The sequence below is a fragment of the Podarcis erhardii genome (assembly GCF_964252035.2).
Source record: "Podarcis erhardii genome assembly, chromosome: 8".
Lineage (NCBI taxonomy): Eukaryota > Metazoa > Chordata > Lepidosauria > Squamata > Lacertidae > Podarcis > Podarcis erhardii.
In genome coordinates, this window is record NC_138499.1 from 85,584,844 (window position 1) to 85,604,882 (window position 20,039).

At 43.7% G+C, this 20,039-nt stretch overlaps 1 protein-coding gene across 2 annotated transcripts in view; it reads left to right on the forward strand.

The window, feature by feature from the left end:
• DGKH (diacylglycerol kinase eta) overlaps positions 1–20,039 on the forward strand; it is a 99,584-nt gene that overhangs the window by 7,578 nt on the left and 71,967 nt on the right. The window lies entirely within an intron of this gene.

Below are 20,039 nucleotides of genomic sequence, written 5' to 3' on the forward strand. Positions count from 1 at the left end.
ACGGCCTACAGCATCCCATTGCTGGCCAAAAGAAACACATGTCTCTGAAAGCCTGCCAGCCAGCCAGCGAGGCTGCCTCCCTTCTTCTCTCCTTTCCCTTCTCAACTTTTGTCTAATTATGATTTTAATGAGGGCAAGCTACTACAGGAAATGTGGCAAAAACATTTCCTGTGCATTGGACTCAGCGGATCAGAGCAAGATGTCCTGAGTCCCACAGGGCAAGGCCAACCAGGAGTTGCAGAACCACAGATAGCTGGAAGTGAGCAATTTCCTCCGACAGAGGTCAGAAGCAAATTGAGCCTTGTGAAGCCCTTTTCCACTGAAGGCAGGCGCTCATCCTTTGGTCCATGTCCTCCAGACGCACTGGTGTGGTGCTGTGGGAGGCATTGGGTTCCTTCAGCTTAGGCAAGACACCTGTGAGAGTTCAGCTCTGAAGGCCCTGGTTCTATGCGAGGTTCTTCTGTGGGCTTTCTGTCAGCTTGAAGCCCACTGGTTTTTCAATCTGCAGCAGCAGCCTCACAGCCCTGAATCTGGTCCACCTCCTCATCTGGTACGGAGTCAGATTCTAACTCAGTGCTGGACTCAGGGGTCATGACGTAGGTAGAAGAAGCAGAAAAGATGGGGTGAAACAGGTTATACAAATACTTTGTTCTGACAGTTCAAAATGTGCTGGAAATGAGTGTAGAATTTCGTACATCTGTAAAGGTTGCATTGTGGAGGTGCAACAAGATTCCTGATAACAGGGGCTCTGTGTGAAGTCCATATTACATCCTTTACCTGATGAGGATGAGACCAGAATAGTACCAACACTTCATTTCATCGATATAACTTTGTCAAAGAGCAAAGCTGGAATGAGTTACCGGTACTCGCGAATACTTTATTTACTTGTAGTAAAAGGTAAAGGTAAAGGGACCCCTGACCATTAGGTCCAGTCGTGACCAACTCCGGGGTTGCGGCGCTCATCTCGTATTATTGGCCGAGGGAGCCGGCGTACAGCTTCCGGGTCATGTGGCCAGCATGACTAAGCCGCTTCTGGCGAACCAGAGCAGCGCACGGAAACGCCATTTACCTTCCCGCCGGAGTGGTACCTATTTATCTACTTGCACTTGGAAAGTGCTTTCGAATTGCTAGGTTGGCAGGAGCAGGGACCGAGCAATGGGAGCTCACCCCGTCACGGGGATTCGAACCGCCGACCTTCTGATTGGCAAGTCCTAGGCTCTGTGGTTTAACCCACAGCGCCACCCACGTCCCATATTTACTCGTGGTGCATAATCCAAAAGTATTTATATTTGGTTAGAAAACACTCATTTAGTTTATTATCATCCTTGATTAAATTTGTATCCCGTCCTATACCTGCAGGTCTCAGGGCGGTTCACAACATAATCACAACATTCAAAACACAAAATATATAATAAAAACAAAAACAAGGGCCACCCGATAACCCTCCCTCCCCAACGCATTTTAAAAGGGCATTGGATGTGAATCGGCCAAAGGCCTGGTTAAAGAGGGACATTTTTGCCTGGGGGACCCAAAGGTGTACAATGAAGGTGCCAGGCAGACCTCTCTGGGGAGAGCATCCCAAGCATTGGACGGTTGTGAGTTTAGCTTTTCACTGGCGGCTGGCCTGCAGTTACAAGAAACCACTAGAGAGAAGGATCACCGGAGAAGAACTCTTTCACCCAAGATAGTGTCTTATGTTTGAATTAAAAACATTAAGACTCACTTTCACAATCTAGAAAGTAACCCCCTTTCTTGATTTAGAATTTAATTAAATGGATTGGGCTAGTCTTGCAGCTAAAAATAGTGACCAAAACATGCACTCACTGTTTTTCTTGGCTGTGGTTGTTTATATTGTTAGTTGAAGTACTTCTGCATATTAGAATATATTCCTTAGCTTGCAATTGGAGATATATATATATATATATATATATATATATATATATATATATATATGCTTTCGTATATATATATATATATATATATATGTTTTTCAGGTTCACTGTCGGAAGATATTATTTTTAGCTGTTTTGATACAGTTAATCATAGCTGAAAAATGCCATATGGTGGTTCCTTTGCAGATGGCATTGTCCAGTAGAAGAGATCTTAATATCACATTATTTGACAAATGTGTGAACATTTGTTGTGTTCCCTTTTTAAAGAAAAACATTTATCAGTTCTAAAATCACTGTCAGTGAGAATGAAATTCTGAGCACTGCCTATCTTCTGAACATGTACATTGAAGTCTTTTTTATATATATAAAAAAGAGGCAATTTTAAGGATGTTGTTGGGTTACAATTACCATTATCCTTGACCGTTGGCTATTGCTGGCTTGGGCTAATTGGTGTTGCAGTCCCACACCATCTGGAAGGGCACCACATTGGCTATCACTGATTTCATTGGATTTGACCCATTGCATTTAATGATTTTCTTTTCAGTATACAACCCGCCTGTAACAACCACCTAAAATCCCAATGCAGTATTAAAATGATTTAAGCCAGGGGTCAGCAAACTTTTTCAGCAGGGGGCCGGTCCACTGTCCCTCAGACCTTGGCGGGGGGGGGGGACTATATTTTTTTGGGGGGAAATATATGAATGAATTCCTATGCCTCACAAATAACCCAGAGATGCATTTAAAATAAAAGCACACATTCTACTCATGTAAAAACACGCTGATTCCTGGACCGTCCACAGGCTGGATTGAGAAGGTGATTGGGCCGCATCCGGCCCCTGGGCCTTAGTTTGCATACCCATGATTTAAGCTATGCATTAAAATAAATAAGAAGCCCTGGGGGAATAAGAATGGCTTTGCTTGAACTCAAAGGAATAGCTCAGAAAGGAACCAAGTGGGCCTTTCTTGTGAAGGCGTTCCAAAAAGAAGGCGTCATATCATCCAAACTGCAAACCTGATTCTTTAGGGGAAGAGTAACCCCATCCAAAATCAGAGACATCTGGCCTCTCTTCCTTGATAACAGTAATGCAGAAAATGCAATTCCAATGTTTATTGTGATCTATGTGTCAGAATAAAAAGCAGAGACATCACCTTTCCAACAAAGGTCCATATAGTTAAAGCTATGGTTTCTCCAGTAGTGATGTATGGAAGTGAGAGCTGGACCATAAAGAAGGCTGATCGCCGAAGAATTGATGCTTTTGATTTATGGTGCTGGAGGAGACTCTTGAGAGTCCCATGGACTGCAAGAAGATCAAACCAAGAGTGTGGGGCCCTAAGCTATAGCTTGCTTAGCTTATACGTAAAACCGGCACTTGAGACCTTTTCTCAAGTCCAGTTCTCTCAAAGCAGGAATGAAAAGACGATCCTAGATGATTGTGCGCAGCTACGAGGTGACAGCAGCCACAAAATTAAAAGACGCCTGCTTCTTGGGAGAAAAGCAATGACAAACCTAGACAGCATCTTAAAAAGTAGAGACATCACCTTGCCAACAAAGGTCCGTCTAGTTAAAGCCATGGTTTTCCCAGTAGTGATGTATGGAAGTGAGAGCTGGACCATAAAGAAGGCTGATCCCCGAAGAATTGATGCTTTTGAATTATGGTGCTGGAGGAGACTCTTGAGAGTCCCATGGACTGCAAGAAGATCAAACCTCTCCATTCTGAAGGAAATCAGCCCTGAGTGCTCACTGGAAGGACAGATCGTGAAGCTGAGGCTCCAATACTTTGGCCACCTTATGAGAAGAGAAGACTCCCTGGAAAAGACCCTGATGTTGGGAAAGATGGAGGGCACAAGGAGAAGGGGACGACAGAGGACGAGATGGTGGGACAGTGTTCTCGAAGCTACCAGCATGAGTTTGACCAAACTGCGGGAGGCAGTGGAAGACAGGAGTGCCTGGCATGCTCTGGTCCATGGAGTCACAAAGAGTCGGACACAGCTAAACGACTAAACAACAACATGTGTCAGAATGTGAGTCTTGCCCGTGTTTTATGGAGTGAGGAGTAGGATGAAACTTGTAGCATGGTATGGCTGAGTGTTGGTGCTGAATGCTCTGCCTGTGCTTCTCTTCCCAAAACCTTGTTCTACCCCATCCATTCCCTGCCTAGAGGGAATTATTTGGTTTTGGAGCTGCTGCAGGAGCAAAACACTTCCTTCGCTCTTTCTTGCTATTTCGTGCGATCCTGAGGCTGAGGACAAGACACAAAGTGCTATCGCTGGGGAAAGGGTGTGTGTGTTGGCGGGTGCTGAAGCCTTATCTGAATCTGGTCCTATTTTTCAGTGTCCAAGAATTGGGTTTGGTGGTGTGCCCCAGCAGTGGCAATGTGTGATTTTTAGAACTGCCTAGTATATTGGTACTGTGCAGAGCATTACTTATAAGCAGAAGCAAAGCAGCTTAACTGCAGAGAATTGAGTACAGCGTGTATCTTAGGCATGTATGTCACAATTCTATGTAAGCACATTAAATAACTGCAGAATTTGGTCCTGTGCATAATTTGGTGTCTTGTAATACTACATTCTTTAAAAGGGGGAAATATCCTGTCATTTGGCGTGCAAATCTATACTACAAGATATTTGGGGTGTATCTGGTGAACTCTCAGAAGGGAGAGAAAGTACCGATCATTACAGTTTGGTGCAGCATATACAAACACACACGTCATCCTGTTTTTTAAGAAACTGGCCTGGTTTATGCACACCATTCTTTATTTCAGTCCAAAGACCCACAAAAAAACATTTCCGAAAGCAAAATAAAACAGAAATACAGGGAAAGAGTTTCAAGGCGGTCGCTATGTTTTATCCAGAGCATGTAGGTTTCTGTTTCTTAATACTTCCTAGAGGAACAGTTTTTAGGAAACTGGCCTGGTTCGCAGCATGGCTTGGTGTTACGTAAGTGATCCTTGGGCTGGCTTGGTCCCTCTCCCAGCGACCTTTCTTTCACAGCAAACCATAGTTTGGTTATGCCCTCCAAAGCAGAATGGCAAAGCACTGATTGATCCTGGTGTGTAATTCTTGTTTAAGGGGCAAGACCAAACTGTGGTTTCTCACAGTGGAAAAGGTCTTTTGCTATGAAAAGGAAAGTGTGGGAAGCCATGAGGGAGTTGAGCGAAGGGGAGAGAGGGTAAAAAGCAGGCAGAAGTCATTTGTATAAAGCCAAGCCATGATTGGGCACTAAGTCCAAACCAAGTCTTTGTCTTCAGCGAGCTCAGTGATTTGTGTGTGTGTGTGTTGCTTTCTCGTATTGATGCTGTGACTTTTGCATTACAGAAAGTCACGGGCTTAAAACAATTCCCCATGCTAAATGTGCACTGAAGTGAGAATTTTGAACATTTTGTGATCTTGCTTGCAGCCTATTCAACGGAGGGATCACGTGCGTTTATGTCAAGCGGTGCAGTGACATTTTCTTGGCAGAGTGTTTGCGGTTACTAGTAACACCCACAGTTTTTGTTGACCCCTTAGAAGAATACGAACTGAAATCTTCCTCCTGGAAGAAAAGCTTTCTAAAGTTCACAAGGTACATTGGATTGTTTTTAGCATGCAATCTTGATTTGGTTGTTGGCAGAATCATGATTTAAAAGTATCCAAATGATATATATATATTTCAAATAAAAGAAAAGTTGTGGGAAAGATGGAAGTGGTGGTTACAAATGATATCCCCATTCACTGAGGGAAGAACAGAAAGGGCCGTGAGCCCGAGAGAGAAGACCGACTGCCAACGTTCACAAGCATCAGAACTGTGGGTTGCAAGTTTCCCTGGGTTATATTATTTGTTCAGTTTTTATCCCACCCTTTCACAAAGGAGCCTCCTTTTCTCTTTATCCTCACAGCACTGAACTGCTCTCCGATGTCGTCTTGTGGGAGCCATGACTCCAAGTCCGGCACTTTATCTATGGCACCACACTGGTTTCCTCTTTACTGTGTCACATCAACTGTCGCTGAAGAAACTGCATGTTTGAATGCTCCTCCATTTAAATAACCATGCATGGCAGAAAACTGATACGCCAGGGAGGAGGGAGTTGCTTTTATACTGGGAGGTTTTTTCCCATGGGAATCGTTCAGTCACGCAGTTTCCTCACCTGTAGTCTGGTATGGTATAATACAGGAAAAACAGCCCCATTGTTGTATTTGTAGATTGACACTACATCTGAGTTTGCAATGTGGCCAGCTGGTTTGCACAGCACATTAAGTCAAACTCTGGCTTTTCTTGCTTTTTTTTTTTTTTTTGAATTTGCATTTTATTTATTTGTTAACATTCTTATATTACATCGGTAAACATTGTCATATTACATTACAGGACTTACTATAATATAATTTCCAACATGTATACAAAAAATATATACAAATTTTATATACCTAGAAAGAAAATGAAACAAAAAAAGAAAGAACAAAGAGAAAAAACAAAAACAACCCCCCCAATCATATACATACCAACACACTAGACTTCCTGTCTTTCCCATTGTATATTCCTTTTTTACATATTCCTTTTATTATTGTATATTTCTTTACATATTATCTAATACATTCCTATATCAATATGTGCTCTTAGTCTTATTTCTCAACTCAGTCTCACTCCAACGTCAATCAAATGCTAGCATAGATAGTGAACCTTTACTGTATTTCTGAACATATGTTTTATATCTATCCCACTTTTCCATAAGATTTTGTTTTGAATTGCCTCTCGGGGTATTTGTTAACTGCTCCATTTCAGCAAATTCTTGTAGCTTATAATGCCAGTCCGTTATTGTCAGGGTTTCTTGTTTCTTCCAGCCCTTTGCCACCAAAGTCCGAGCTGCGGCCGCTGCATATAAGAATACCTCCCTAAAGGCCTTCGGGATGTCCCTGCCAACAATGCTTAACAGAAATGCCTCTGGTCTTTAAAAAAAAAGTTATTCCAAACATTTTTTTCAACTCCTCATAATTTAAGTCCCAGAACACGTTGATCTTCCTACAAACCGTGGCTTAGTGAGACTCTGCAAATGTGTGGGTTCCAGGAGAGCAGCTTGCCACACCTTGCTGAGCTAAGCCAAGGTTGGCCTTTCTAAACGGGACTCCTGGTGAAGCTCTTTTCACTAGCCATGAGTTGTCGTCTTCTTTGGTGAGCCCTCGTAGCTGAGTAAGATTGTCTTCCATGCACACGGTTTTAACAATGAGTCTGTAAGTGACTGTGGAGGCCAATTCTGAAACCACACGTCCTTCCACAGTTGGGGACATTGGTTTCCGGGCGGGAGTTGATCACGGTGTGGGTTTGCCAAGTATGCCTTCCTCTTAGCATGTTTCTCCCTTGCGTCCTGAGTGTCTTCAAAGCCCATGACACCTTTGGTAAAGGCTGTTCTCCAACTGGAGCGCTCACACGCCAGTGGTTCCCAGTTGTCCGTGTTTATACTACATTTTTTAAGATTTGCCTTGAGACAGTTTTTAAACCTCTTTCAGTGGCGTAGCGTGGGGGTGCAGGGGGGCCTGGCCGCACCGGGCGCAACATCTGGGGGTTAGGGTTTGGGGGCGCAAATACATGGGTTAGGGGCGCAAATTACTTGCCTTGCTGACAACCCACGCTACGCCACTGACCTCTTTCGTTGACCACCAGCATTACGCTTTCCATTTTTAAGTTTGGAATAGAGCTGTAGCCTCTATTTGCTCTTGGTTGTAGCTCATGGTCAGTGAGGAGAGGGCTTAACCACAAATCCCAGTCCAGACAGCACTCAAAGCCAAACCTTGACACCTCAGTGTGGCTCACCAGTGAAGATAAGCAAGGAAGAGGAAAGCCACTGCAAACCTCCACAGTCACTTATGGACTCATTGTTAAAACCATGTTCATGGAAGACAAGTTTTGTGGTTCTGCTAAGCCGTGAGTTGTGTCTGTTTAAACTACAACACAAAAGGTTTCCTTCCATGTTCTGAGATACCTGAGCTGATAACCTTGTTTGTTTTAGGGAGGCAGTTCCAGTGGTGGGAGTTGAAAGTGTCTTCTTTATTTTTCCACCGTTTCCTTAATGGGTTGTGAAAACAAACTGCTTCTGTAAACCCAAGAAGATGATAATGCTCTTTAAGAGCCATTTACCCTGAGATGGAACGGAAGGGAAACACAAGTCTTAATTTGGCCAGGTGGTCTTTTTAGTATCTGATCTTGTGAAGGGTAGGACTTGAACCAACTAAGCAATTCTGTAAAGACCAAGTGATTAGTCTTGGAATCCATCTAGAATAGCCAACTCAAAACAATCCTTTGTCTGAAGCGCTATGCACTGCATGTATGCATACATACATACTGAGAGCCAGTGTGGTGTAGTGGTTAAGAGCGGTGGACTCGTAATCTGGTGAACCGGGTTCGCATCTCCGCTCCTCCACATTCAGCTGCTGGGTGACCTTGGGCTAGTCACACTTCTCTGAAGTCTCTCAGGAGATTGTTAGCCGCTTTGAGACTCCTTAAAGGTAAAGGTAAAGGGACCCCTGAATGTTAGGTCCAGTCGCGGACGACTCTGGGGTTGCGATGCTCATCTCGCTTTACTGGCCGAAGCTTCCAGGTCATGCGGCCAGCATGACTAAGCCGCTTTCTGGCGAACCAGAGCAGCGCACAGAAACACCGTTTACCTTCCCTATTTATCTACTTGCACTTTGACGTGCTTTCAGACTGCTAGGTTGGCAGGAGCAGGGACTGAGCAACGGGAGCTCACCCCATTGCAGGGATTCAAACCGCCAACCTTCTGATCGGCAAGCCCTAGGTGCTGTGGTTTAACCCACAGCGCCACCCGTGTCCTTTTGGGTAGTGATAAAGTGGGATATCAAATCGAACTCCTCCTCCTCTTCTTCTTCTTCTTCTTCTTCTTCTTCTTCTTCTTCTTCTTCTTCTTCATACCCATTTAGTTGGAGTATGCAGTCAAAGCTGTAGGTGGCCTAGACAAAATCGGAAAGAAGGACAACAAAAATAAGTGCCTACTGGTAGTAACACTGGCATGTTGTGAGGGGAGCGGAGGTGAAATTTCTATCTCATCCTAATAATTAGACTCAGTTGCTTAGGTCTGAAATATAGTAGATCTTCCAGAGGAACCCAGTTATTGTCTTTAAAAAATATTATCTGCTGGCTGTGGTCTCCCTCCCCCCCCCCAGCATACCAGCGCCCACGTTCCTCACTGGTTTCAGCCTCTGCACCAACCTCAATAGTAGGCCCATGTAGAGAGGACTGCAGCAACTCAAGCTTGAGGTTACCAGTGTATGGACCACTGCAGTCCAGCTCTCCTGATCCAGAAATGGGTGCAGCTGTCTTATTGAGTGAAGTTGACAAAAGGTCCTCCTAGGCAAACTAAGGGGCTGGATCCGGCCCAATCGCCTTCTAAATCCGGCCCGTGGACGGTCCGGGAATCAGCATGTTTTTTACATGAGTAGAATGTGTCCTTTTATTTAAAATGCATCTCTGGGTTATTTGTGGGGCATAGGAATTCATTCATTCCCACCCCCCAAGAAATAGTCTGGCCCACCACATGGTCTGAGGGACGGTAGACCGGCCCACGGATGGAAAAGGTTGCTGACCCCTGGCCACTGAAGACACTTGGCACTCCGGTGACAACTCCCAGAAGCGCTCTCTCTCTCTCTCTGAATATATATATATTGTTCAGCGGTCAAATGAATTCTGTTGCTTTAGAACTCAGAATTAGCCACTTGAGAAGAACATATTATCTACTTGAAAGAGGAATAATTAACTCATGGCCAGATTCTCCATTATCGGAATATAAAATCAAATTAAAAGATAATGAGGTTTAAAGGTTTTATTAAGTATTTTTTTGCTCTGTGTGCTGCAGTACCGAATTAGATAATACTTTGTTCTTATTTAATTGGTAGCATGTACCATTTAACCTGTCCTGCATCTCTGTGACGAAAACACCCAAGCGAATTAATGTCAAAGTGTTCAAGAGCAGATTTGACTGGGCACAGCGTCTGGTGGCAATCTGCTGATTTTCGCCAGAGATATCCCTACCAGAAAATGGAACTGTGTTCTGTGCAATTCTTCATGAATTTGAAAGCTTAATTTTTGTGCTGTATTTCCTTTCCTTTATACAGCTTTCCCTTGTTTTTGGAAACACTGCTTTAAATAATGTAGCTGTCTGTCTGTAGAGCTTTTCAACACAGTAGTTCACTAAACGTCTTACACAATGTGCTTTACGATTGTAATGTTTCACCAGGATTTGTGGCCTTAACGCTACTTTCAGATCCCAAATGTACACTGAAGCTATGCTTTGGCTTGCCAGGCTAATAATCCTGGAATGGGTAAGGGAGCAATCTGTCTTTAATTTATAGCTTACTCGGGCTGCATTATTATCAGATAAATGAGACATTTAAAGAGGACAGGAAAATAGGATTTCAGAAGGAGAGGTCAAAGTTAGAAACGGAACTGTTAGAACCCAATACTAAGAATCTGTCAAGAATGTATAATTTGCTGCTTAAATGGAATACACAGGAGGAAACGGTGAAATCAGCTATGATTAAATGGGCACAGGATATCGGTCATGACATTATGTTTACTGACTGGGAACAGTTATGGACCACTGGTGTTAAGTTCACGGCATGTAATGCCTTAAAAGAAAATATAATGAAAATGATCTACAGGTGGTACATGACCCCAGTCAAGCTTGCAAAAATTTACCATTTGCCCAATAATAAATGTTGGAAATGTAATGAGAATGAAGGTACCTTCTATCACCTATGGTGGACCTGCCCGAGGGTGAAAGCATTCTGGGAAATGATCTATAATGAAATTAAGAAAGTCCTTAAATGGAAACCAGAGGCTTTTCTCCTGGGCATGGTTGGCCAATTGGTGCCAAAGAAGGATAGGACTTTCTTTATGTATGCTACTACTGCAGCAAGAATTCTTCTGGCAAAATATTGGAAGATGCAAGAACTACCTACTCTGGAAGAATGGCAGACAAAGGTGATTGACTTCATGGGACTGGCAGAGATGACCGGCAAAATTCGTGACCAGGGGAAAGAGGCAGTGGAAGAAGACTGGAAGAAATTTAAAATATATCTTAAAAACTGTTGTAAAATTGAGGAGTGTTAAGATGTCAAGGGGTAAGAAGCAGAGAACTACAGCTGTAATTAACAAATTTATGGGAATTTAATGAAGGGAACTAAATGGATAAATTGACTAAAGGGTTGCTAAAAAATTTTAAAATAAGGATGCAGCGAAAGGGAGGTAAGGGGAAGTCGATTGAAAGAAGCTACAAGAAAATAAGATTATGAATTTATTTATGTTTGATTTGTTTATGTTTGTTTGTATTTTGTGATGTGTTTGTTTTTTAATTATGTGTTTTAAAAACTGAATAAAAATTATTATTAAAAAAAAAAATTAATTTATAGCTTACTCGGTGTATATGTAACATCTAACCATGGAGAGCATATCTGAAACCTTGGTCTCGTGCATTGCTCTGTAGCCAGAAGGCTCTAGTGAAAATGCTGAAAAACTCTTATGAGTTCCACAAAAAAGCATAATTAAGACATAGGTTAAGAACAATTTTGATTTCCCAAGGCAAAGAAGTTCAAAATTGAGCACATGTTGGTCCCGGGTAACCAAACAGTTTATGAAAATAAAAATATATGCTTCTCAAACTTACTTTTAAAAAACCCCCAATTAGTATATATGACATGTGTCTTTTTAACAAATGTTTTATCAGTAATATAGGGACCTTTCTCAGCCTAAATGAATATTGGAAGCAGCGGTTTATAAGTGCTATACACTATGTCGTGTTAATATCTCAGCTTAACTTCAGCGTGATATAGGATCTTAATAGAAGTAGGGTTGTTTATAGTTTTACTCTCCTTTTCAGCCAAAATAAGCTCAGAAAGCAGCTGATGGTTTTTGTATCACAGTCTAGATGCTAATGCCTTCTTGCAATACTGCAAGACCTGCAAAAAAATAAGCTGATTAAATAAAAGTAGCTATTATATTTCTATTCAGTAGAAGTAGCAAGGTATTCCTCTAGCGATTTTATATGGTGTCTAGATTTTGCTCAGAATTAAAAGAACCACTAGCCCATCCTACTTTTTAATTGATTCATTTTTAATTAATTGTGATCATTGGTAACAATGTTGCAGATAGAGGCACCGTCTCTTCTCTCTGGTCTCGGAGTCTCCCAGTTAGTTTGGCAAGTTCCATATAGTCCAACATCTTCATCTGCCATTCTTCACTAGTTAGTAGATTTTGTTTCTTCCAATTCTTCGCTAGCAATATTCTCGCAGCTGTTGTGGCATACAAAAAAAAAAGTAGCATCCTTTTTGGGATTTCACCCCCCAGTATACCAAGTAAAAAGGCTTCTGGTTTCTTAATAAATGTGTTTTTCAACACTTTTTTCAGTTCATTATAAATCTTTTCCCAGATTTTTCCCAGATAAGTCTTTTACCTTGGGGCACGTCCACCACATGTGGTAAAAGGTTCCTTCTTTTTCTTTACATTTCCAGCATTTATTATCATGAGTATGATACATTTTTGCTAACTTCACTGGTGTTAAATACCATCAGGGCTCTTATATTCTTGGGCACGTAGAGTTAGGAATATAGTGGGTTAAGGAAACTGCATATACAGGAATCCTCCCAAGTCTTCCTCTGAAGCTGCTGGCCCATAAACCTGCATGCAGTTTCTGTTCGCTGACCTTTGTTCCATCACAGACACCGACTCTGTGTGTATCAGAACAAGCAGAGACTTGCCCTGTGCTCTGCCTGATGCAAGCGAACCAAGCCTGAGTCAGATTAGCCCTTGTGCCAATTTCACAGCCAAGTTTCTTAGAACGAGAACTTTCTTTTACAGCTTTAAGGCCAGGTCTTTTCGTTAGATGTCTTCAGCCAGCAGAAGCTGCATACCCTGGATTTTATACAGCAACTTCTGCCAGGAGGGTAAAATGGGACTTTCGCCTCCTGACTCAACACTTTTGTGTGTATTGTTAACGGAGAAATCTGAGGGCTTCCTTGGACAAAAAAACAAGGACACCACCAGCCAGGAATACCAGAGCAAAACAGCAGCCAGTAGGCTTGGTCTTTATTGAAGACTGTTGCGACAGGACTCCCACCTGCCACCAGGTGGAAAAAGATGCAAGCCCTGAACAAAAAAAGACCCCAACTTTTATTAGCTACTAATCCCCCAAGCTGCACCCCTAAAACTACATCACAACTACATCATGACTACATCATTGACACATCACAAAAAGGAGGGGTTGAGGGAGGAGTTGTGGTGGTAACCTGAGTGTCTTGTCACCTGGCTGGTTCCTCCTTTCCCCCTCCCCATGAGTGCTTTCCAAAGGACAGAGGGGAGTTTGCAGTTTCCTGTCCCCAGAGGGAAGAACTGATCACTGTCCTTTGTTTCAGTCCATGCTGAATCCACTCCCATATGCAGGTCCTTTGTGAGTGTGATGATCTTCTGTCTAGGGCCATCTTGGCATGCCAACTGGGTAGGGTTCCTGCGGACGTGTTGGTACACTCTATGGCTGCCCTGTATCAAACCTCCCTGCTTTGATAGTCCTTCCTTCATGGTGTAAAATAAAAGTGGAACGGTGCAGATCCGATGTATGGTTGATTTTCTATGAATTTGTAACAGAAACGTCACGTATGTCTTGTGTGAGTGTGTGTGTCATGCCTGTACAAACTGAATGATGGGGGGGGGGAACATTTCCTGAATGGGTCGTTTGTAGCCAATGAAAGAAAATATACCTCCTTACATACCGTATTTTTTGCTCGATAACACGCACCTGACCATAACACGCACATTGTTTTTAGAGGAGGAAAACAAGGGGGGGGGAAATTCTGAATGAAACAGTGGATGTATCATTTTTGTGCTTCATGCTGTGGCCACAGACATGTGATCTGATGGTGAATTTGGGGTGACCCAATGCAAAGATCCTGAGAATCCCTGTGGATCCATGCTTTGTAACCACATTTTTGCACCATTGCAGCCCCAGGCAACAGTGGGTGCGTGATTTTTTTGGTGCAGGCTGTAGCCATGGACATGCTATGTGATCTGATGGTGAATTTGGGGTGACCCAATACAAAAATCCTGAGGACCCATATGGATCCGTGCTTTGTAACCATGTTTTAAGTGGGGAGGGAAGGAAAAACACAGAAGGGACAAGGAGCACGAGAGGGGTGTGCAGAGAAGCAGCTGGCTAAGAATGCAGGAGAGGAGTTTAATGGGAGGGGGGAAAGGAAGGCAAAAGTTCCCCCACCCCACCCAAGCCAGCCTCCCCTCTTTTTCTCCCACCTGCATGTTTTCCGGCTGCCTGCCTAGAATGCTTCCCTGCACACAGCAGCAGCAGCAGCAGCAGCGGAGCACGGAGAGGAATTAGAAGGAAGGACGGCATCCTTTCCTTTCCCCTCTGCTTGCCTGGAGGGGAGAGGATTTCCCTGCTCTTTGTTCCATTTGAGCAAACACAGCAACGAAACAGAAGGGGGGGGGGGCAGTAAGACCCTGAGGCAGAATGCAGGAAAGCAGCCGCTTCCTCTCTTCAGGCTTCCCTTCTCCGGACACGCGATCTCATTTTTGCCTGATTGGCAAAAATGCCGGGCTTGCAAGACTTGCGGACCGACCCCTCTCGCTCTCCAGGCTTCAGCGAAAGCCTGCATTCGCCCCATAGGATGCACACACATTTCCCCTTCATTTTTGGAGGGGAAAATTGCGTCCTATAGGGTGAAAAATACGGTAACCAATGCCTAACCGCAACCTTACAAGTTGTGACGATTCGCTGCGCAGTAGGCAAAACCCAAATGGCACCAGCCAATCAACCAAATGGTAAAATTCCTACTAGGCCCCAGCACCAAAGCAGACGACCCCATGACAGGCATAGCAAGGTCAGCACGAACAAACCCTAAATAAAGGGAGGGTGGGCAGGTAATCCGATGTACACAGCGAAAACAGGAAGCTCAATTCTGCGCACAGGGAATATATATAGCCCCCCGTCAATCAAATAAAATTGCAACAATCAATTCCCCCCCAGCAACTATTGAAGGTGCCCAATCAACTTTGTGGCCATCCAAACTAACCTGCCCAGCAACAGGGGATGGCATGGTTGCCCCCACCGCAACATGAAGGAGAACCCACTTTGCCAATTGTTGCATGCAGCCAAACAGAGCAAGATTTTACTTGCTGCTTGTCAGCTGATGAGCAGGATATTAAATTCTGGTGCTTTGGCTGTGTGCCTCTGTTGCCTGCTGGGAGCAGGCATATTCAATCAGCACAGGATTTAACTCTACCCCCCTGTCCCTGGCCTCAGACCTGTGGGGGGAAGACAGGTACACTTGCCCTGGGCTTGGGAGGGCCAAGCCAGTCAGGGCCCCCTGCCAGGGGCCTGCCAGACTCTCGCTGCCATGCCTAAGGCATCACATAAGCTCCACATGGGCCGGCCGGCCCATCAGTTGACATGAGTGACATCAGGTGATGAGCTGGCGGGAATGGTTTGGCAAAAGTGGCCTTGTGGGTCAACTTGGGGTTGAGATTTGATTAGATGCTATATTTAGTGGGTACTAAGCTATGGTTTTCCCAGTAGTGATGATGTATGGAAGTGAAAGCTGGACCATAAAGAAGGCTGATTGCCGAAGAATGGATGCTTTTGAATGATGGTGCTGGAGGAGACTCTTGAGAGTCCCATGGACTGCAAGAAAATTGAAGATTTCTGAAGGAAATCAGCCCTGAGTGCTCACTGGAAGGATAGATCGTGAAGCTGAGGCTCCAATACTTTGGCCACCTCATGAGAAGAGAAGACTCCCTGGAAAAGACCCTGATGTTGGGAAAGACTGAGGGCACAAGGAGAAGGGGATGACAGAGGACGAGATGGTTGAACAGTGTTCTCGAAGCTACCAGCATGAGTTTGACCAAGCTGCGGGAGGCAGTGGAAGACAGGAGTGCCTGGTGTGCTCTGGTCCAGGGGGTCACGAAGAGTCAGACATGACTAAACGACTAAACAACAACAACAATCCATCCTTCCTCACGTTTGTCACTTCAGCAGAGTGCCATCCCTTTGCAGCTTAAAAGGGAAGCTTTGATAGGCTAGTTTTAACTTTTTAGTTTAAGTAATCCAGGATGCAGGGAGGCTTTAAATGCTAATTGAGTTACTAAGACATACAGAAGCCTAGCTTAAAAATGGAGTCTGAGCTGGAGCTCAGCGTTACGGATGTTCTTGCGTTGCAGGCTTAATGGAAAGGAGAGGATTTGCCCAGGCAGGGAGGAATATATACAGTTACGCCATTTTCGTGACACGATAGGGAGGTGATCTCACAGAGTTCTCTCTAGCAAGTTTACAGGAAAGTTCTGTGAGCCTCAGCCTCTTTGTGCACCTCTCTGGCCAAAAAGGAATAGCTGCATGGTATATGTAGCCTCAGGGACGCAGGTGGCGCTGTGGGTTAAACCACAGAGCCTAAGACTTGCTGATCAGAAGGTCGGCGGTTCGAATCCCCATGACGGGGTGAGCTCCCGTTGCTCGGTCCCTGCTCCTGCCAACCTAGCAGTTCAAAAGCACATCAGAGTGCAAGTAGATAAATAGGTACCGCTCCGGCGGGAAGGTAAACGGCGTTTCCGTGCGCTGCTCTGGTTTGCCAGAAGCGGCTTAGTCACGCTGGCCACATGACGCGGAAGCTGTACGCCGGATCCTTCAGCCAATAAAGCGAGATGAGCGCTGCAACCCCAGAGTCGGTCACGACTGGACCTAATGGTCAGGGGTCCCTTTACCTTTACCTTTATACTGTATGTAGCCTCAGAAGCTAAGGAGTCACAAAACGATACCAGGACCCTACAATTTGCTTTCAGTTTGAATCATTAACACCAAAAAAGTAAAGGTCCATCTGCTCTGGGGGTTGGAGGTGTTGCTTTGTAACTCAGAACTGGTGTCTGTTTGCTTTTGTCCTCCTCCCTCCTCCCTCTCTTTTCTTTTTATGCCCTGTCTTTCAGATTGTAAGCCTGAGGCCAGGGAGTATTTTATTACTGATCTTCGTAAGCCACTTAAGGATCCGTTTTTTGACCCTGGAGCCGCGTAAAAATGCTTAAAATAAATAAATAAGGGAGAAAGGAATTTTCGTAGGGGAGAGCACTCCTAAGTTCGTATCAATTAAAAAGCGATTGGGAAGTGTTACAGCTACACTGTGTTACTGAGACGCAGTAGCAAGGAGAAGATAGTGCCTTCTTATAATTTCTGATAGAATTGTAAACTGTGTGTGCTCCTTTTGCTGGAAATTTGTAGAGCAATCTTAAACGGTAGATAAAACCTGCTTTATGAGCCTGCAGAAGCCAATGTTTTGCATCAAGGGGGCTCCGAATCTTGCAGTTCAGAAAGAAGCCGTAATATGAAGCAGCTAGCTGCGCTTTAGATAATAGCTGAGAATTATTAGCATAATAGAGGCAAGTTTGCAGTTAGTTCATTGCTAAGTGCCATACAATAGGTGCATGTTTTGTGGGATGATTTAAAGTGATGGATGAGATTAACCAGGAGAGAGAGGGCTATTTTAATAATCAGAAAAGCAAATTTAAGTGACTTTATAGAGCTGGGTTACTTTAGGTTAAGAATTTTATATGTTCATTTAAGAGACAATTTGGCACGGTGTCCAAAAAATTATAGCAAAGTAAGTTTCTTCGAGTAATTGCTTGCTTGAGAAATCATGTGGATTTGGTTTAGATCACAGACTGATGTTGTTCCTTGTTGAAGTGCAAAGGGGGAGGATACAGGCTGTGACTCTACTTAGCCTGAACTTGGTTTAGTAGTCAATATGCTTGCTTAGCAGGGTGGCGCTGTGGTCTAAACCACTGAGCCTCTTGCGCTTGCCGATCAGAAGGTTGGCGGTTCGAATCCCTGCAATGGGGTGAGCTCCCATTGTTCTGTCCCAGCTCCTGCCAGCCTAGCAATTCAAAAGCACGCCAGTGCAAGTAGATAAATAGGTACCACTCTGGCGGGAAGGTAAACGGTGTTTCCATGTGCTCTGGTTTCCATCACGGTGTCCCGTTGCACCAGAAACGGTTTAGTCCTGCTGGCCACATGACCCGGAAAGCTGTCTGTGGACAAATGCCGGCTCCCTCAGCCTGAAAGCAAGATGAGCGCCGAAACCCCAGAGTCGCCTTTGACTGGTCTTAACTGTCCGGGGGTCCTTTACCTTTTTACCTTTTACTGGAAGAGTTAGATTATTTGGCACCTCATTTTGGCATTTCTACAAGATTCTTTGAGGATAAGATCACTTGCGTCCATTCTGAGCTGCACTTTACTAACATAGCTGTCCGGAGTCCAGTTTTTATTGCACAAATTGTTTCTTTTTTATGCCACATCTTTCCTACTTTTCTCTTTTTTAAAAAAATAATATTTATTAAAGTTTTAAAGGTTACAAAAAGAAAAAGAAAACACACCAAGTTAAACGCAGACTTGTAAAAAACAGAAAAATAGATACAATTAAACCAAAAACAAAAACAAAAAAACAACGAACCTTCCCATAGCTTATCTTTCATTTGCTTGTTTCCTTGACCTCCTCACACCTCCCTTTTTTGTATTCTAGTTCGGTTAGCTATTTCAACAAATCTTTTCCATCCTTCCCAATTTTTATCCTAATATAATGTAACTTTACCTTTCCTCCTTTTATCCATTAACAGTCTATTTTTACTTAATCCTTTATAATACCTCTGCTAAAGCCACATAACTTCATTCCAGCCTCCTTCTAACATTCCTTAATTTTACAATGTTTCTGTAAATAAACTTTAAATTTCTTCCAATCTTCTTCCACCGACTCTTCTCTCTGGTCTTGGATTCTACCAGTCACCTACTTTTCACATACTTTCCCTCGTTGGTTCTACTGAGCTGGTAACGTGAGTGCATGGCTTGTTATGATAATCAAGGCCTCCAAGGATGGTTGGCATAGTTAATCTGTTCTGAAGGAGGTGGTTGTTCTCCCCTGGAAAAGATGTTCCTCTCTTGATCCTCAAGGTATTAGAAACCAGAGTCTACATTTCCATTCTTTGCTCAAGGAGTTGAGCAGAGATTGCCAAGCAGTTTCTTGTGGGTCTGGATAAAATGCATTCTATGGATCAGTCCAGCTTTATCCTGGGGCTGGTCCTGAGTTTGTTATGGTCCCTCTGGTGCTTGGCCTGTGCTATGACAGGGACAGGGGGGAGATGATTGATTCCCTTATTGATTCCCATGGATCTTTCGGTGGCCTTTGAAGGCTCGGATGCACTGTGCTCTGTTGGATGAGTTCCTGCCTTGCTGAGATGTTCTAGATAGAAGATAATATTGGGAAGCTATTCTTCTCTTTTGATTCTTGAGTTTATTTGTAACCTGTTTTGATAAGAGTTGCTGAAAAGAGCTCTGTACATTGTCAAATGTATATCTCTTGGCCCTCTATAGAGCTGCAGATTGGGGGCCTGTAGGAAACTTTGGCTTCTTCTGTTAGTACAGTGGAAGAGGTTCTTGAGATTTTTTCTCCATGTGCTGCAATTGTTTGGCTCCCTACCTGCATGCTGCGTAAGGTGATGATGGGGAAGCTGAACTGCAGTCACAGAAGCAGATATTTGCGGAAAGGTGCTTTCTAGCATCATTTTCATTTTAAACGTTGTGTGATGAGGATGGGCACAAGTTAAGGTTACCAGATTTTTTTCAATGAACCTGGGGACACTTTTCAACTTCAATGGCTTTTGTATGGGGACTGATTTGTGTGGGATGTGAAACACAAGAGCAGTCAAGTACAACATTCTTAGAGTGAACATGTTTACACATGGGGAGGAATGTTTGTCCAGCCAGCAGGTAAACTTCCTGTTTCCTTCTGGGCTGGGACAGACTTCCTCTGCATGTGACTAGAGGTGGGCGTGGCCTTACCTGTGCAGCTAATGACAAAAGCACAGGGCAGGGAGCCATCTCTCTCTCTTTTGACTACATGCATTGAAGAAGCAACATCAGTTTAGCCAAAGATGCTCTCTTGGCTTCTAGCCAAGAGAAGACAAAGGGACTGTCTTCTTATGAGATAGTTTCTAGGTATATGTTACTTTTCTAAGCTAAGTCTGCCTTCTGGGATCCTATTGTGAACTGAATGATGTGTGAGTAAACCTTTTTATACTTTTATAGAAGACTGTTTTGTGTCTTATCTTTTATGAGGGAATAAGGGAAA